Source organism: Halictus rubicundus, chromosome 3, assembly GCF_050948215.1.
Source record: "Halictus rubicundus isolate RS-2024b chromosome 3, iyHalRubi1_principal, whole genome shotgun sequence".
NCBI lineage: Eukaryota > Metazoa > Arthropoda > Insecta > Hymenoptera > Halictidae > Halictus > Halictus rubicundus.
The window spans coordinates 2896350-2916638 of record NC_135151.1 but is presented as its reverse complement, the minus strand read 5'-3'; the positions used below and the strand labels follow the sequence as shown (position 1 = coordinate 2916638).

Genomic DNA, 20289 nt, shown 5'->3' with positions numbered 1-20289 from the left:
TATGCCACGCGATGATTAACTTTCAAGTGATTTCATTGCGTTCGCACATCCGTTGTCACGGCCGGCGATGGGTGGTTGTGTTGCGTTTCGTTGTGCGTGTGCGGAATATATCGTCGGGGTGTGGGGGTATATGTCGTACGGCATCCCGAAGCGAAGGGAGACACGAGGGGAACAGTAACCGGTGGTAGTTGCGTTCGTACGCCCCCCCACTAAGTTCGTCGCGACGACGAGGAGGGAGACAGCCGCCACCACTACCACTACCGCTACCACCACCATCGCAGCCGCCACCACCACCACCACCATCGTCATCACCACCACCGCCGTCGCCGCCACCACCGCCGCCGCCACCACCTCCGCCGCCGTCGCGACGCCGTGTGTGAATTCGCCTTGCATCGTCGGCGTCGTCGGCGTCGTCTCAGTTACCAACAGTCCGCGCGATCGTTCACGTCGAAGTATTAGTGAAGTGAGTGAAACGCGAAAGAGGGAAAGAGAGCGAGAGAGAGAAGGAGAGATAGAGAGGAGACGAAAAAAAAAGAGAGGATCGTGAATGATAGAGAAAGAGAGAGAGACGGAGCGAGAGACCGGCCGCGCGGTACGCGTACGAGAGGGAAAACCGAGGGATAGAAATAAAAGTGGAAAGGAGGAGGAAAGGAACGTCGCGTCAGAGGGAGCCCAAGAGTGAGAAAGAGAGAAAGAGAGAGAGGGGAAAGCACGCTACGAGCCATGCCGCACAGTCTCGCCTGAACAAAGGAAGGCTCCCTCAACCGAGGGTCGATTCCGATCGACGAACCGTTGGTCCCCCTTCGTTAGTCTTCGCCGCGCCTCGTGCGGCACGAGTGTGTACGAAGCGGTCAGTCACGTAGCAGCGGCCGAGCCGTGCGGAACAAAGAGCGGAACAGTTTGGAAGGAGAACGGCAGGAGAAACGAGAAGCGAGCGTGTGCGTCTGTGAACCGGCTCGCCGGCAAGAGAGAGAGAGAGATATATACAGAAGGAAAAAGGCGAACCGAAGAATAAATACAGCCCGTGCTTTTTTGACGGAACGTTCGTTTTCCATCGGTCGATATACGAGCGATACACACGGTATATACACGGCGTACAGTCTCTTTTGAACGCGGAGGGAATTTACTCTTGGTCCGTGTTGAAATTTTTCCATCGGAATCGGCTCGGCTTGTGTGCACGGTACGTTTGACGTCGCCCTCCCACCCGCGCGAATCGTATCGCTAGAAATTGTGTACTCCAGGGTTGTTTTTCTCGGACAACAGGAAACGCTTTCCACGCGTGTGTGCTTTCAATCTCAAGGTGTTCTTTCGTATTTCAAGTTCAAGTCCACGCGAGCTTCGAGGACCGAAGGACACACACCGGGAGTAGTCGGATTTTTGACTGACAGGTTTGTGCGTGCGTGCATGCGTGCCGAACGTACCGGCAACCTAACCTAACGACCGTGCTCGCACTCCGAACCAGCAGCCCACTATACACGGTGACCAACGGTCATCCTGTGTCCGCGGGTACGCAAATCAACAAGAACCGATATCTTCGTCGCGTGCGTGTTGCTGCAAAGTGCTACGAAGCCCCGACAGTGCGACGGAAGAAGGATCCGGATATAGGGACAAAAAAAAAAGTGACTAGAGGCGACGTCTTTATCTTCCTCTTTGTGTGACATGTGCCGCAGGAACACGGTGCGAGTTTGAGAAAGTAGAGCGTTCCCACGGCGAAAAGTATAAAAACCCGGTGTACCTCCGTTCAACCACCTACGGATTATCCTCGTATTTACGGTGAGACATTGTTACTTCAATTTATTTCAAATTAAACCGACGACGACGCTACCAGCGACTCCATATTGAAGCGGCAAATCCAGCCGATACGTATCGTTGCCTAATTGTGTTCGCGTTCAAATTGAGATTGAACGTTGTTGGGCGGTTTTACAGAGCAATCGTAGCTCGCGAAAATTGTTTTTTTCCTCACCGTGGTTTTTTCGTTGAATCGCACCGAAACCATTATAAGATGGCGTACGCGTTTCGAATATTCTAGAATAATCTTACTATGATATTCTTATTTAGGAAAATCGTGACGTATTTCAGACGATACGCGGCACGGACGGCTCTGTTTATTGTTCTTCTGACATTTCGCATGTCATTGACAGTTTTTCGTGGGAATAGTATATCCGGGATGGCAATAACTGCGAATCGAAGTTCGATAGGATCGTTTCGAATAATATTCAGCGGGAATTTTCGTTTCCGGCGGTTTTGTTACATAATTTCGGCCGCTTTTCTCGATATTTAAAAATCGAGCGTTTCTAATTTTAGCGTTTTCAAGGTCTCTCGCGGCTCACGAGAAAATTGATTTCGGCCGATGAGATATTTATTGTTGCAGTGAAATTTTTTTCCATTATCTTGGGAAAACGGAAAGGATGACTGAAAACTGGTAGAAATAAATATATACGGAGATTAGGCTGCCTGTGAACTCAAGGTCAGGCTCCGACAATGTTGTGAGCCTTAGGTTTTTCTTGACTCGGAAATTTTCGAATTTGATATTTACGATCTGGAATTTACCCTCGTAATAAATTATAAATAGTATTATGTGCCGTAATACCTATGATAGGTGTTTCTTAATTTAATATTGTTTGCTTGTCGTAAAATTTAATTGATAACTGTATATTCAGTTATAGAATATTGTTTATAAAAATTCACGAGGTACATGTGGATCTTAAATGTTTTCTTTGTGATTAAAACTTTAACGTTTGTGCGTTTTGGAGCAGATCATCCTACTTCCAGTGACCGGTTATCGTATTCAACAAAACGTATACATACGAAGCATACAAATCTAATTTAGAGCAAACAGTCAGACGTTGTTGGATCTTTGTGAGATTTATATTTATTTAAATTACTTAAATTTTGGTGCCCTTTCCGTTGCCTCTTACAGTCTCCAAAAGAGTACATTGTATTAAATAGTAACTGTCTGTAGCATAAATTCCTCCATAATTTTAGGAGGTTTCTTATCACGGAGAGTTTTATTTTACTCTTTAAAATATTCTTCTAAAACCTATTGCAAATTTTCAAGCAGTATTTTCTACAATAATTTAGTAAATGTAAATCGTTTTTTACACTGGGTTCCACGATTACTCAATATTTCGGTGTTTTTGATTTTTATAAACGTGAAAGCACCCTTAGAGTCTTGACTTGCGCGTTCAAGGGCGCCACCATTTTCATCCCCTGTTGCTCTTGTAACTCCGGTATACAGGAAGTGGACGAATAGCATTTATCTTGTACGAAAGGCAATAATTTATAACGAATTATGGTTACATGTACATAATGGTTATTTCGATTAGCAAAAATAGTGTAATTTCTTTCAAAATCATTACATATAAATATTGTCAGATATAGGTTATAGTTTTCATTTTAAGCTCAATTTTGAAGAACACAGCAGCAGGAGTAGCTTGGTAGTATCTGGTTACTACTTCCATTTTTAAAAATCAAATTAGATTTAATCTTAATTAAAAAAATTTTCGCAAAAAGATTTTCGGGAGTGTCGGGTAATTTCGCAACGAAAAAATTGAGAACGAGTTGTTTCGGCTGGCCTAATAGTTTCCACCGTCGAGCACTTTGAATTTGTATTGTTGACCCAGAAGTTAAAAAATCCGGGTTCGTGATTTCACGATTTCATACGCGCTCCGAACGATGAGTTTTATTCGTTCGTTTCTCGTGTGAGGAAAATTCATATAACAGAAAGGAATCGGACGGCCGGGCATAAGCGTGCTCGAAGGAAACAGCTATCAAAATTCATCGAGATCAAGTGGGTTTCGCGAAACAAGCTGGTTTTGTACTCGTGGCGTCGAGTATCTTCTCCTCGCGTCGATGATTCATTTTCGAATGGAATAATGCGCGTTCATCGATGCAGGTCGCAGCACATCGATTTCTCTCTCGTGAACGAGAAGGTTCGACTTCTCGAGAGAGATTAAACGTAGGTCAGAACGAGAGCCGGTGGGTGTTCGAAAAAAGGGCAAAAATTCTGAAAAACTATTTCTACGCCGCAACAGCACGGTTGCTGTGTTCTGTGACGTAAATCCGCCTTCAAACCTGATTATGTAGCAATTGCGATGAGAATGGAATTGGCAACGTCCAACTGATTGAAATGTTGAAAACAATAGGAGCAAAACGAAAAATTGATTCGCCTAAAAATAGATATTACTAATTAGATATGAATTGCACTCGATTCGAATCAGATTTCAGTTTGTTCTAGCAAATTTACGACAATATTTTCTATATTCTATTCTTGATCATTCGCGTTCAAAAAAATTGAGAATATTTTCTGTTCATTTTAAGCGAGCGATACAATTTTGAAAGTTCAATTTGTGCCGAGGAGGAGGAGCGATACAAATGTTTAAATCATGTACCCGGGGAAAGACGGTATCAGGTCCGGGATAAACGGCGGGGACGCGTGTAAACCGAATCAGAAATCCAGATAAGTAACCGTCGAGCCTATAGAATCGTTTCATTCATAACTCGAGGATATACGCTGCTACGCGACAGCATGAGTCACTTTTACGCGATTCCAAGTAAAGTACGTCTCGCTTTAGAACGTCCACGTTTTTCGCGTCGAACGTTACGTAAAAATCGCAGAATTTTTCTTCCCGAGCGATAGGAAACCGCATTTCCGAATACGAATTAACGCGGCACGTTTCCCGATTATGGACTGAAAGCGCAAACACGGCAGTGGTTTCATGATTTTTATCGATACGACAGGTTTTATGCAATAGCTGCATAAATGATTTTTTTGTTTAATGCAGCGTTCACGCATATCATAAATTCCAACGAGCTTTTAATTCCATTTTGTGCTGAAACTTTGCTTTGAGTTTTTTTTCTAGATCCATAATATAAAAAAAATTTTGAAAAAATTTATTTTTCTAGGAACGAAACAGAAACGATCTCTGTGTTTAAATTCAAAACAATATTATGTAATAGTACTGTTTTAAAGTGCTGTGCACGCGTGGACGACTTTTGAACTTTAAAAATATACTCATGTGTGATAGTATTTTCGAAATTGCAATTAATTGATGACTGAGCTTTTTAAAAATGGTTTTTTTTATGGTTCTTTTTAATAGAGCTTTTTCAGTGGCCATTAAAAGCGTGTACACAAATCCTTCAATAGCATAAAAAATGGCCAGCAATTATCGAGGAGTACTTTATTTTTGCATCGTTGGAAAATTTTTTTAACGCGCGCAAAAATGCAAAGTTTTTTGCCAGACGGTGCGCCAGTGTTTGTGTTTGTGTTTACGAACTGCCTGCAGGTTACCAATTGAGGGACTTATATGCAACAGTGTGTTCAAAAGAACAAAAGAACGTTATTCTTGATAGTCTTAATAGAGTAAATCTATTTCCTGCATACCGAATGCTGTGCGTGCATTAATATACACGGCTCTAATCAATATGTTCGGCGTGCAGTGTTCGATAAACAATTAATACCAATATTCGGCTTGTTGCCGGTATTAATATGTCGTCGTTAGCACATTGCGTACCAGCGTTTAATCAGTTTCCGTTACATTAGGGGCCCGCTGAACCGGCAGCCGAGATTTAATCGATCAACAAACGACTGCCATAACAAGAACGACGAGATTTCATTTTTCCCCGAATTTCAACGATATTTGCCGCCGTTAATGTCCGCTATACTTTCGCAGCCGCTTTTAAAGCACCGTTAAAGCCAATCGTTTGATCCGCAAACGGTTTTAATACTTACTAGCGAACACACTGACTGACCGTGTGCCCGGGAAAAAGATTTAAAAAGTTTTCACTGGAAGAAATCAACGATGCGAGCATATATATCGAATTTTTAGTCGGAATCTCGTACGAGGAAAAAAAAGGGAACTCGTACCGGAAGTAAAGCATCCGAAACTTCCGGAAGATAATCGTGCCGCGGTTATTTTTCCATTTTTTCATACGTTCAAGCTTCGTTTCTAAGCTGTTGAACTGTTTGGAAGAAATACGTTCCAAATTTGTATGAGACGACGCAACAACCAATGTCATCGCATTAATTGATTGCCGAAGTTGATTATGTGAAGTGTTGAGTTGAATTTTTCATTGAATTTTCGAGAGCGCTTCTGAGATATTTTGCCATGTTCATTTGTGTCATTTGAGTTATTCGCGTAGCAACGTAAGGTCATGGAGTTATCGCGATAATTAATTCATCGAGCGCGAACGCGAGCCCCTAATTGCACATCGATCGACTCTATCTCGTATTGCCAGCTGATTAAGCTTGCAACGTGTGTTAGGCGATCTTGTTGACTTTAACATTGACCCATTATCTTCGTCTTTTTTGTTGGTGGAAGTCAGCCTTCGCACGCCGCGGCCTAGCGTCATTCACTGAATTCAGATTCTGAGGACAGGCACGACAAAGAAAACAGTAAATACGAGAATAAAGCCCTAGACGTACTGACAATAACAACCCACTGAAACGTCACGTAAAAACTCTTTACGATCTTTAACTAGTCAAGTCAATTTATGTGGCTCCCGAAAATATTAAGTAATATTTCCGCGAAAAATCACGACGACATCGCAGCGAAGATAAAACTGCAACCACTGTGCATTTTTATGCGAGAAAATGAAAAAAACATATCCATGATAAACCTGGCAGTTGCTTTTTGTTACATTATAAATTATAAGATACAATCACTTCTTATACGCTTAACTGGAATCGGACAACATTACTTTAACACGTTCGCGGACGTGAATGCTATACCATTAATTTTCATAGTGATGCAAAATGACATGAATGCTATAGCATTCGAATTTTAAAGCCAATTTTGATTCATTTAATTTTATACAACCTTAAGTTTTTGTAATTAATATACATTTCGAAGTAATGACCAACTGTCATTACTAATGACAGTTAACTTATTATTATTGTTTATGTCTAATCAGATTTCGGATAGTACAACCATGTTCAAGAAAAATTGCCTGTCTATTTTTGCAGCTCACTGAAATTTTTACTGTCCGTGAACGTGTCAACGAAAGAAATTTTTATTCTTACCGAAGTTATGATTACAAATGAAAACCACGCGTTAAGATCAAAAGTCGTTTATGACAAAAATGAGTTTAAAACTGTAAAAATATTGTTATATTATTTTCAGCTTGTTAAACATACTAAGAGAGAAAATAAATGTCTACTTCGGGCCGAAACATTTTTATTTTGCATAAAGATCCGCCGTCTATTTATGACGAATAATGAGCAATAATCTACGGTTGCATAAAGATGCCATTCGTCTGTTACGAAAGCAATGGAACACCTGGCAAAAGACAGAAAGCTGTGCCCACTTTGCTGCCCCCATAAATTAACCCGTAGTAGTATGAACTTGCACGAGCATCGTCCAACTACGACACGATATTAATTTAAACATGCCATAATCTCGGCAAGTCTGTTCGAAAATCTATTCAGAACTGAAACGTGATCGTAGGTAAAGGATCGTCGTGGGCAGCCCACGGAACCCCTGGAATTGCTTTGTAACGGTGTTTCGTTCAGATTCCTTTAGACTTGAGAATCTTCGAGAAATCTTTTGTAACAGGCGTTCCCGGCCTTTCCTAGATCTTTTTCCTTCGGGAAAGGACTCGCATTCCTGGATGACGCGCAGAACATTCGGCCCCGAACGCCGAGGCTCCTTCTTGTTGCGGGGAAAACCTGTTTTCTTCGAATCTGACGGTCAGTTTTCCAAACGAGCACGAGGAGAGCTGCGTGTGGCTGCATTCTTTTCCTGTGTCACGTACCATTTTCCTTCCCTTCGGAGGTGGCCGTCCATTTATGTTCCCTGGATTCTTGAAAATTCGGGACGGATGGGCAGCGTACAGATTTCTAAACAGTCGATCCTTTTCTTCAGACTGGGCGCGGCTGAAAAATTAGATTCTACGCGCAACGAAATAATGGAAACCTCTGAATTTTCCAACTTCGATAAACCCCACGCTTTCTTTCCATCCTACAGCTTCCAGCGTTCGTGTGATTTTTATAAATTTGCAGCGATATTGCATAGAACCATCTCCAAGCGCTGCTGTTCTCTTCGAATTTGTGCGAACATTGAAGTTCGTCGTTTCAGAAATGTATACAAGTATCTTAAAAAATGAACGTACCTTGTATTCTCCGGTGTTTCTTGATCTATTTTTCGCATGCCGCTTTGCGACTCGAGTTTAATCGATTGAATATTTTGTTTGCTGTCCGATGCCACTCGAAATCATAATTCTCCGTTCGTCCGACGCTTTGTTTGAAATACGAAATCTCGAAAAGATTAAACTCTTTCCCGCGTCTGTAAACAATACTCTGCTCCATTTCGGTTTTCTCTTGAATAAATTTTTTTTTTGTTATCAACATTCTCCGCAGTTTCTAACGCGCGCCGTTTCCAGATTATTGCGGAAACACGTCGTACATTCCTCGCGCTTGCAGATATTCCCGTCTGGTCTGCAATTTGATGCGTTGTCGGGGGTACAATTTGACGCAATTCTAGATGTAAATATACACCGCGATAACTCGCAGCACGAGATATCGACCTCCGATTTCCTCTCTACGACATAATTTTGATAGTTCGCGATTTCATACTGGCACTTATGCTATTCCTATCGATCTCGATATTTTCGAACCCCTGGTATCGCTCGTTCCTTCTTTAATTAATTAATTAATTAATAAACATGAAGTGTGTAAGGCACCAGCTGGGCGCGGTCGATAAACAGTGTCGGTCAACATCGTTTCGCAAAATTTGCCGTGTCCAAAGATAACGGCTGCGAAACGCGGAGGGTTTTCGTAAAAGGGAAATAAATTATTGCACTCTTCGCAAAAATACACCTTCCTCGGAGAGGAAGCTTGTATAAAATCGTAGGAAATACATCATTACAAAATTCAAGCATAAGTGCTGTGAAATTCGATAACAAAATGTGAGCTCTCTTTTCAAAAATTGTACACACTCAAGTCAGTCAAGGCTCAAAATACCAAAAACTTGATACAAGATTTTCTTGTGCGGTTTTTCTTCTTATGTCATTTTTGAATAATTGCGTTCGGAGTTCTTTGAATCGTTTCTCTGAAACATTTTTTGTTCGCTCTTGATTCTTGCAGAAAATTTGAATCGTCCATAAAGATACGTGATGTAACTGATTGTACTCAGCCGCCTCTCTAAAAAAAATATTTTCCGGAGTCGGAAAAAATCGTAGGAAATACATCATTACAAAATTCAAGCATAAGTGCTGTTAAATTCGATAACAAAATGTGAGTTCTCTTTTCAAAAATTGTACACACTCAAGTCAGTCAAGGCCCAAAATACCAAAAACTTGATACAAGACTTTCTTGTGCGGTTTTTCTTCTTATGTCATTTTTTAATAATTTCGTTCGAAGTTCTTTGAATCGTTTCTCTGAAACATTTTTTGTTCGCTCTTGATTCTTGCATAAAATTTGAATCGTCCATAAAGATCCGTAGTGTAACTGATTGTACTCGGCCGCCTCTCTAAAAAAAAATATTTTCCGGAGTCGGAAAATCTAGCAGGAACGAGTGACACGGTTCCACGTCGTAGACACGAGCCATTGCGTATCTAATTAGCGCGATTACCTTACCGCGGAACCCGTTTCTGTGGCTATCGTACCCTTATTTAGGATCGACGTCTCGCCTGTGCGCGTTTGCGCGCCCGCGCGCGCGCGCGTGTAGGTGCCTCAAGCAGCGAAAGTAAGCGCTGTCAGCGTCTCTCGAGCCGAGCTGCTTCGATTTATCGGCACCGGGTAGACGAAAGTGTCCCGCGATCGAGCCTGAAAACGCTCGTACACGACGCTTACCGGCTCCGGTTCTCTGCTGTTACATAACCGTGCGGACGGTAAGAAAGGCAATTACGTATCGCGAAACGTGTGCAGGATCATTAAGTTACCTCGCGGTATTAGCTCGGGCTAAATTAATCGCGATTCGATCAAGACTGTGGGAAAGTTGCCGGGGCCTTACGTGCTCCGGATACTTTCGACTCTCGAACATAGCTCTCCGGATCGTGGGCGGAACATTTTCCTTCTGGAGAAGCATCCTCGCACGATTACGTTAAATATTAACCTTTAACCCCTCGGGGACGACCTCCGGCATCGTACTGACTCCAACTTGCGCTGACTCGTAGTTTCAGGATTGACTACTCGTGATCCGATCATTGGATTACAGTTCATTATTGCTTACTTTCGAGAATTTGAACGCTGCTACGAAAATTACCACTACGGAAAACTAATTCTTCATCGGACACTATTTTCCATCAGTTCGCGAAAGAAATCGTTCTTGCAAGCTTGTATCGATAGATAACTATTTGAAATGATTTTTTGAATAGAGATCGACAATTCCAAAATATATGTGTTGCAACAGGAATTTATCTATTAGTACCAAATAGTGGTTCAGAGTATTATTAAGCTGAAAGTCAATAATAAAGCGGAAAGCCCCCCTAAAATGATCAAAAACTAGTTCCTTAATGATATCAAAGACTAAATTACATACAGATTGTTGCAACATCTGTAACATCGTACGATCGTCGTTTAGAGTCGTTACGCAATCTCATTAGACAGGATTTTTATGAGTCCATTCTCGAGAGAATTCGTGCCATACTAAATACCAAAGGTTATCATTTCCATTATTTGGTTAAGCTTTGTATAATAATTCGATATCTAAAATTTCGAGTATGTTTTGCAATTTACAAAATGTTTTAAGTTAGTAAATCATAAGCTCTAATAGTCTTAGGTCAATGTTCAGTAGATTCCAACCCCATAGTACTCTACGTTGATTTGTAACATTTGAAGTTCTCTAACATTTCCTTCGAGCATTATCAAAAATAATCCAGCGAACATTGTGAACTACGTCCTTTCAAACTTTTCGATTTTTGTTACAGTCTGTCTTCCGATAAAGATACTCGAGGTACAATGTTACAAAGTTCTTGCTAAGAACAATCTTCACGTAGAATAATCTGAAAAAATCTTGATGCGAAACAAAGTTTTTTTCTTGGTACAATTTACAAAGACTGAAAGTTTGATTTTATTCTCTACTTCAATTCTTCAATTTATATTTTGCACGAACGTACAACACGTCTGCCGACAAGATAGTAACTTTGTATTGGTTTATGCCCGATTTGATTTTCCTTTAATATTTACACAAACTCGACAAGAATTCTCTAACTTCCTCATAAAATATAGGATTATTTAAACACCATAAACTTTTAATCGAGATTTTTCGTCTTATTTATATAATAGTGCTTTCCTTCCAGTAACTTGTTGGAACGATCGTTCCGTTGGTTTTCCATAAAAAATAATAATACTGGAACAGTTTGAAACGCACGGCGAGGAAACGTGTAACGCGGAAATCGCCGGCCGAAACTTGGTGTGCCGTGGAAATGCTGAAAATTTATGCTCTCTTTGTATACCGCGGCGAGTTACGTAAACTACCGGTAGTTTACAAAGTATGCCCGTGTTTGGCAATAAAACGAACAGATGCGAATCGGCCGGCTCGAAAGTAGCTGATAATTGCTTCGCGATTAGAATCTTGTTTTTGAAACACCTCGAAAGTAGTTCGCGTTTCACTTTTGGGAAAAGCCATGGGACAATTGTGCGTTTTCACAATTTCCACGCACAGCCAATCCAATACTACCCAGAGAGATAGAGAGGTAGTCATTAAGTATTAAATAACAAATCTAGAGAAGGTACAATAACATTAACGTTAATCGCCAGACGATTAGAGTTTTCAATTTAAAGAAGAGAAAACAGGAATCTTGAATGACTCTGTCTGATGCACAATAAGTAAAACTCGAATTCAGTTTAATCGTACGATAATGACTGATTAATCAGTTCTGATTCTCGCTGAGCAGCAACTTTCTAATGAGGAATCACTTTATTCGATTAACATTAATAGAACGCGTCAATTTGCGCAACTTTCAAATTACGAATCTAAACTGTGCGTGTTTAGTGTCTACGGACTGCAGAGATTTCTGAATTTGTATCAAGTATGAATATAAAAAGTACATAATAGATTAACCGAATATATTCAGTGTACAAATTAATTCGTGGCTCTCACAGATAGTAATTTCATTTTAAATCCAAATCTTTCATTCTCCAAATTAAAGATCCGTTAATTATTTATAAGATGAAGTGAATGTACAAAATGTGGTGGAAATCATTTTCTACGGTAGAATATATATTAATTGTTTGTAGATATTAAATTCGCGAGTTAATTCGTGCATCTAATAATCAAGAAAATGTGACAAATGTACGATTAAATTGAATAACTGCTTTCTATTATGTTCCTATACAATTTTCAAACATTGCGAAAATCACAGTTAAGACAATTTCGTTTTGCACGAAGAGTCGAATGCCCAGTGGCTAAACACGTGATAGCAAATTGGTAAATACCTCGATGAAAGTCGTAGAGATTGATCGCACGCGAAATGGATTAATATTTCGACACGGGGAAAGATATTTCCGGTTCTCGGCGACACTCTGCGTTGCGCAACCACTTTTTACGCATTCGCCGGTTGTCGGCTTGTGCCATCCCACAATCGGAGTAGTCTCTCCCGCCGGTTTCGCGAGAGTGAAATGCTAAAGTGAAAGGGTATGTCTTTCCGTGCGTGCTGTTACCTCATAAGTTCTGCTCCTCGTAACGCTACCTCGAACCGAACCGAAACTCTCCTCTTACAAAGACGTGTTCCTACAAGTTCACGACCAAATTTTGCCTTTTATCCATCCTTGTTTCCTTTTCTCCTCAATTAACCTCCTCAACCTCCAGCATTAGATTTTAGTGGGAAAAATTGGAGAAAGTTCACGTAACACTGAAAACTAAATTACCTAATTAAAGCGACCACTGGACTGCGGTTTTCTGCGTTCATGACAAAAATTAGTAGCTGCAATTTAAAATAGTAAAAACGTAAGAATTAAAATCAGTTCTCGATTCATTTGTGAAAATTTTCTCCTGTAATAAATAGAAGAATTTCATTTGAAATCTCCCATATTAAAAAATTCAATCTCCCCGAGATCGTTCCTCCTCCGCCAATTTTCAAAACATTGAAAAATATATGAGCTCGTGGGAAGAATCGTACACGCACACGGGAAACGTACATTTCGAATTTGAAAACATTCTTCTAGAACCTTTTCTGCAGATTTTACAAAGCTCGGCTTACGTGGGCTTTGATGTAAAGCTAAGAGTGAAGCGGACGTAAGGCGTGGGTCGCTAGTGACCCAGCGTTCGCCGGTCAGGGGCGATAGGAGCCCCGCGAGCAACGAGACACGAGTAAGACTCGTGAAACATTGGTTTCGGATGGAAACCGGGGGCGAAAAGTTGGTCGCGTGAAACTGATTCGGAGCGAAGTTCCTCCAACGTAGGTCTACATAAAAGTAGTATAGTTCACCGGCATGTGACGCCACATCGGTTTTCCGTTTTCCCTCGCGATGCGAAAAAAGTATTACGTGCGAAACCGTTGCGATGTGTCACGTGCCGCAATTCCTGCGGAGCTTCCGCGTGACTGTCGTCGTTTATGCATCGACTCGTTGAACGAGATTTCCGTGTATCCCTATTATTAACCTGGAAACTGTGTGCACTTGCGTTCAGGCGTCCATCGATTCGAAACTTACGCGTTGACTTTAGGTTCGCGGACAAACGCTCCGCCGCACAGTGTGACGAATGGCCTTTTTAGCTGGACAAAATTCAAAATCGCCTATTTTTCTGTATTTATCGATTAATATGTTTACAGTTGTATCAAATATGAATAATTATTAATTTTTTACAACATTTAGTTGGTTTTTGTTAATTAAACAATATATTTTAAGTGATTTATAATTAAATATAAAATACAACAAAGTTAGTAATGGACCTATGTAACACAGAATGATTTAACAAGTACTAGATATTATCAAAGAAGACGTCATTTTTAATTATGGACAAAAAGAATGTAATTTTGGAAAAATTATAGTAAATGTTACTTTTTGGAGATTCAGACATATTCTAACGGGAAAGAATTATTCTTTGGTTGAGTATAAGCTTATGTTGTTTATACCAATTTGTTTGGATTAATATAAAAATTTGTATTTCCTATTTAAACTTTTCATAATTTTTACAAGGGATGAAATGTTTTGATTCAACGTACCTGATTATATCTAAGGAAGATTTTGTTATAACGTTTTCACGTATAAAGTAATACCGTAACAAATGAAACACTAACAATAATCACAGTAATTATAACAATAACAATAAAACAACAACAACAATAAAAATAACGAAACTGAAAGATATAAGAAAAACGCAAGGGAGATGTCCACTGTACGCTGATCGCTCTGAGACTGAAGAAACGAATTTTCATACGAAGAAAGTTCAGAGGAAAACTCGGAGATCTTATCATTGTTTATTCCTTCAATATACAATGAATGAGACCAATCCATACGTTTCAACGAGTAAACTAAACAAACCGCTAACAATAAATGGTGACGGCAATCGACATCGGCTGCGTTCGAAACGCCCGGCCCGGGCTATGATTGTCACGAGCGTGTACGTAAAACGACGTGACTTGATTGTAAAAATTAGTATAGTTCTGCAACGTTCTGCAAGCCAATTTTGGTATTAAAATAAAGTAGAGAATCTCTACTTTATTATATGTAAAAATCATCGCGTGGGGCGACGTGGGGCATATACTAATTCATTAACGAAGAGTAGTAACATGGGCGTTTCTGTGGAAAAATAAGTACCGTCTTTGACACTTAATTTACAAAAATAGAGGAATGTTATCGATAATTTGGAATTACTAAAGTGAAAATACATGTTTTGAGATGTTATATCCATCATATATAGGAAATTTAAATACTCCTTAGTACATTTTCATATATTTCTAGCGCGTATGGAAATGTGCCCATTCATTTATAGGTTAGGCGTTCGTCTTTTAGGTGAATTTTTAATATTCAAGGGTTTTAATACATGGTTATTTTAGATTATATTAGCACAGTTAGTTTTCGTTTATTTGAAAGTTAATTTTGTCCAGCTAAAAAGGCCATTCGTCACACTGTGCGCCGTATCGATATCGCGTTTCGCGCCCAGCAAATCAATATCACGCGCGAGTCCCGTTTATTATAGAACGGCATACTCGATCTCTTGCGTGAACAGCGCACCAGTTAAAAGTTCGAAATTCAAACGACCGCCAAAATATTCTTTTTCATTCGCGGATCGATGTTGCAGCAAGTTCGCTTAATTGGCGGCTCGAGGGAAGTTTCGAAACTCGAGAACGCGTTCGATATTGTATATGTAGTCCTCGAAAACGGTATTGCATATTCTGTGTTTCGTTCGTCGTGGTGAAAACGTCTAAAGCCCTAAAATAAAAATGTGTTCCTTCTTTCGTTTGTCCTGGGTGTACAATTTTTTAATTGGACACCATTTGGATAAGTAGACTTTCTAAGAACTATTCTCTCTCGTTATTATAAAGCATATATTCACAGCATTTAGAGCAGTATCTTTTAAAGTAGTAGTAGTCGTAGAACGAGTGTCGGTGAAATTCGTCTTCAGCATCGCATGCTGTACGAATGTTAAAAAAGTAACACACGTATTTTGACGATAGAAAGTAACAAGATGGAGCACATATTTAGAATATAAGAAAGCAACGAGAAGCCGCTTTACAAATTTCGGAATAGAATTTTTTTAATCGAGTCGAAAGAATAAATCAGAGAATAGAAGGAAATAGTTGATTGTGAGGACGTGGTTGATAACGGTAATCGATACACATCAATTTTACTGTGTGCATTAGCGTGAAAAAAAAACAACACGCCTTATAGGATGAAAATATTCTATGTTGAAACAAACTCGAATGAATAATCAATGAATATGAATGGCAAAAGTACGCGGTGACAACATTTCCATATCTCGTAAAAAGCTATGCGGAGAAGTTTCGGGGCGTCGGGAAAGCTTTCAGTATGATACATCGTTGCAGAAGTACATAGTTCGAGATATACGTAAGAACCGCGCGGTCGCCGAAGTACTGAAATAGATTGCGCATAAAACGAACAATGTAAACAGAAGATGCACGGGATGGTTCGTTTTTGTTGTTCTCGCCTGGCGCGATTAGAAAATTCCCGTGCCTCGTGGATTTCCGATGTTTTCGAGCGGTGCTCGCGTTGATAAGATGACAAACGTGACTCTAATCATCGCACGTGCGCGCACACCAGCGCAACGAGAATTACCATTCACTCGATATCCGCATTAATCACCTCGAGTGATCTTTACGAGCGATTTGTTAACGCCTTAAACAACCAATAAATCTTGGGTGGGTTACCCGCGCAAGTTTATCGATCGTTTAATTACTTTTTCTGCGTCAGAGGAGAAAACCATACGGCCGCTCATAGTTTATTAGGTTCTTGTGAAACCTCGAAACTTGTTAACATTGTCAGTTTTTGTTCTGGAACCGTTTGCACGCGTTACTACCGTCTGTGTTAACATTATCTCGTATGTATCGATCTGATGTCGGATCGACATTTGAGAGATCCGCTGGGATGCAACTTTTGCATAATGCACGAAAGTGTTGCAGGATTGCAATTTAGAAATAAAAACATAAAAAAGAAATTTTATCTTCACTTCCATGTATGTAGCTCGAACAATCGATTACTGACCAGCAGAGCATACATTTTCGAGAAATATATAACGGAGGAACAACAGATTTAATGAATACTAATTAGTAGTTGTGCTTAAAATAGAATCATAACCTTGATGGCCGAGTTTACCTTTTCTTGAGTTACCATTTTTGCCAAGCACGTTCAAACTGAAAATCTTCACATATTTCGAAAAACTTCATTAACGTGGTGAGGAGCGAATTGGGAACCCGTGGTGGTGGTGAATTTAAATTAATATTTAAAACTGAGATGAGAGTAAGGGAAAAAGTCGAGAATATTTATAAATGTTTGTTACGTGTGTGCGACACTTTCGAGATCAGGGTACACAGCCAGGAGACAGATCGACGAATTAAATTCTATTTTTGCGACATGTTACGATTGTCGAAGACGAAATAATACGAAGCGCGGATAAAACCTGACAGACGTTCGAGATCTTGCGAAATCCGGCTGATTACGGCTCCACGGAAGAAAAGGTGGACCGAGCAATTACTGTGTGCGACGGTGTTAGAGATTTCGCGCGTGTCCGTGGCACCTAATGCCTTTTCTTTTCTCTCTCTCTCTCCCTCTCTCCCTCTCTCTTTCTCTTCCGTTTCGATTCTCTTGTTTTCGTTTTTTTTTTGTTCCGAGCAAATTTCTACGAGCGTTTACACGGTTCCCCGAGACGGTTTGTCTTGACTTTCATTTCTTGCCGTTCACGTAATCGTGGAATTCGACGAGCGAGCCCGAGAGTGTGCCGGCTCCGTTCAAAAGTGAAAGTATTCCCGGTCGGATTAAGAAGTTTCTTCAGGCGGTCGCTCGTCCCCTGCATGTAATTTCACCGCTTCGCGCGGAATCTGGCCGGATGCACGCCGTACGAGCGTAATTTTATGGGTAACGGGAACGGGGTTAAGGACAGCCACGTAAAAACTCGAGGCCCGAGAGAGTGGATCGATTAATTGTGAACCGGTCCTTTTTAATCGGGCGACCTGCGGCGGCGGCGACGACGACGACGACAACCGACCGAAACGCAGCGCGTGCAAACGCGCGTCGCGTCAGGCACAAAGAGAGTAAAGGGCGAGCACGAACTGCGTGACCGTTCACGTACCGAAATACAGTTACGATGTCGCGTTAGCTTGCCCTAAATTATCCGTCGGGTTAGGGCTGCCATCCCGTGAAATCAATCATCTAGGACGGAGCTTTGAAACCTCGGACGTCTTCGTCAGAAATCCGGATACATTCAATCCTCGCCGGCAGCCATTGCCAGATCCGTTCAAATCCTTGTTCAATCCTTTGTTCAAGGGTTTTGTGTCAATTTTGTTTTACATGCAGCAACGTGCCCTTCAACTAATTCGTTCGAAATACTTGCTCGTCATACGTACACATGTTCATTTTTAACCCTTTGCACTCGGCGCTATTTTCATTGTAAAACTAAATTTTTCTTCCGTCTTAGAATATTTTCATTTTATTCATACGAAACTGATCCGATTTCCACATATAATATTTAAATGTTTAGTAATCTGTTAAATACAAATTTTGTAATGCAACAAACAGTTTGTAAAATTTCTCGTAATTTCTTTGAAATAATACCACAATAATTTCTAGTGGTGCTTCAGAGTCACCACTCGAGTGCAAAGGGTTAATACGAAGTATAAAATGAGAAATGTTAATAAATACATTGCACACGTGCGTAAATGCGTATAAAAATTACAAAACCGAGGAAGTAGATGAGTGATGTATACAGTATGAAGACTACGAATTTTTTATGCGTTTATGACCAAAAAATAAGTAAAAGAAACGGTAGAAGTATATTATAATCAACTTATTGAAATTATTAACACTAGAACTACCGGACCAGTCAAAATGACTGGTTCCTAATTTTTTCTTTTACAATTACTGAAATTGTAAAAATGTTTTCATCGGAAATTTTTGAACGAACTTCTTCATTGAAGCAGATATTACAATAAAAGTTGTGTGAAGTCTGAATGGACACAGTCTTGTCACGGTTACAAAGCAATATACATCACTCGCATTTATTGCTCGGTAGATCTAGTGTTAAGGGAAGAAGTAAATTCTTATTTTGGAAGAACAAATTTTTATTTTGCATAAAGACCCGCCGTCTACTTGTGAGAATCATGCTGATTGGAGGTATTGATAATTTGGAGTAGGCTATGATAGCAACTTGTTTCCACCTGGTGGTTGCTGATCAGGAAACGGGTATTTCGCTGTGAGTTTACAATGCGACCATTTTGGAGAGTTTCTCTTCCCAGAAAATGATGTCTGTAGAACAAACGGACGCCGAACGTTGCCGTTCAATCGAAGCTGGACAAACACAGTTAAAGTCGAGTTGCGTGACCATTAATTTTCTAGAAAGTTCGCGAGAGGTGTAAAGAAACATTCGGAAGGGAACCCGTGAGTTACGCAAGGACCTGAGAGAGAGAGACTGCAGGTACTTTTTTCCCAGTAGTTCTTCCCTGGTTCTCGAAGACGTTCCTTTCGATAACGGGGGAAAAGAAAGGAGCATAAATGAAAAGATTCCGGGCGCACGCTCTCGGGGTTCGCGCTGTACGAACAAGAGAAGGAGAGAGAGAGAGAGAGAGAGATGCCCCTTTTGTGTCAATGTCTTAATGGCGCGGTTCTGAAAAGAAGGGATAAGGAGGAAGTAGACGAGATTGAAGTACTTCCGGTGCCGCTCGGTTTCAACCGCTTTATAAATATTTTGGCGGGTTTAAAAGAATTCTTTTCTCTTTTCATGGCGACGGTCTGCGGGCATCCGCCGCCATGTTGAAACGCTCGTTGACGGGGTTATTACACTTTCGAGCTTCGAAAACTGGCCTGACCGTGAACACTTTCGTAATAAAACGCAAGACCGAGCGAAGTATAGCACCCTAACCCTTTGAAGAATTTTGTGAAATACAAAAAATATTTTCCGGCGAGAATCAAGATCTTTGAACAGGTCCTTTGGTATGTACGTTATTAAATTATACGCTTGAAACGTCTGCTTTAAATTGTTGGCATTTAAATGCTGCTCAATTGAAAGCACTTTATGCTGTAGATTTAACGAACCAAGTAATTATATGCTACTCGATTAAAGCTATTTTATGTCATAAATTTAATGAACTAATTGTATGCTACTCGATCGAAAGTATTTTATGTTGTCAATTTAACGAACTAATTATTAGTAACGTCTCCAATCGTTCTCATCGGTCGATCGAACACTCGACCATTGATCTTCGCGAGGTTTTGTCAACCTACGTGTCCGAATTCATGACCTTGACACGCTTTCCCCTCATCACCTTTCTTCGCTACGTTCTCGTCGTCCAACGCGAGCTTAGTATAGCCACGTTTTTATTTCCGCTCGAGAGCACCTGGTTCGGTGTTTCAAAATGGCAATTAATTCGAACCAATCGATTCTATCGAGTAATAGTTACGGTACATTCACGAGCAAATTTCAGCCAATTCCGATAGTTGCGTAAGAGATCATCGAGATTCTCGAGAAACACGTTTCACTGCTACAGCGATTACTTGTTTCAACAATTAACAAAAGACGGTTTTGTGCTGAATTTTTCATACTCGCAGAATGTTTGTTTCCTTTTGCCATTAGCCGTGGATTCGGATTACGTATACCATTCGAACTGGGCAAAAGAGGTTACACGTTCATCGTCGATTCAAAGTTCCACTTAATGTTTCTCGTGAATCACAACACGTTA

At 40.4% G+C, this 20289-nt stretch overlaps 1 protein-coding gene across 2 annotated transcripts in view; it reads left to right on the top strand.

Moving 5' to 3' along the window:
* Positions 1–423: 423 nt before the first annotated feature.
* Positions 424–20289, top strand: part of Brat (tripartite motif-containing protein brain tumor) — a 110855-nt gene continuing 90989 nt past the window's right edge. For both annotated transcript variants that reach the window (XM_076784805.1, XM_076784806.1), the window contains exon 1: positions 424–1773. The gene's annotated coding sequence lies outside the window, so the exon portion shown is untranslated. The remainder of the gene's footprint in view (positions 1774–20289) is intronic.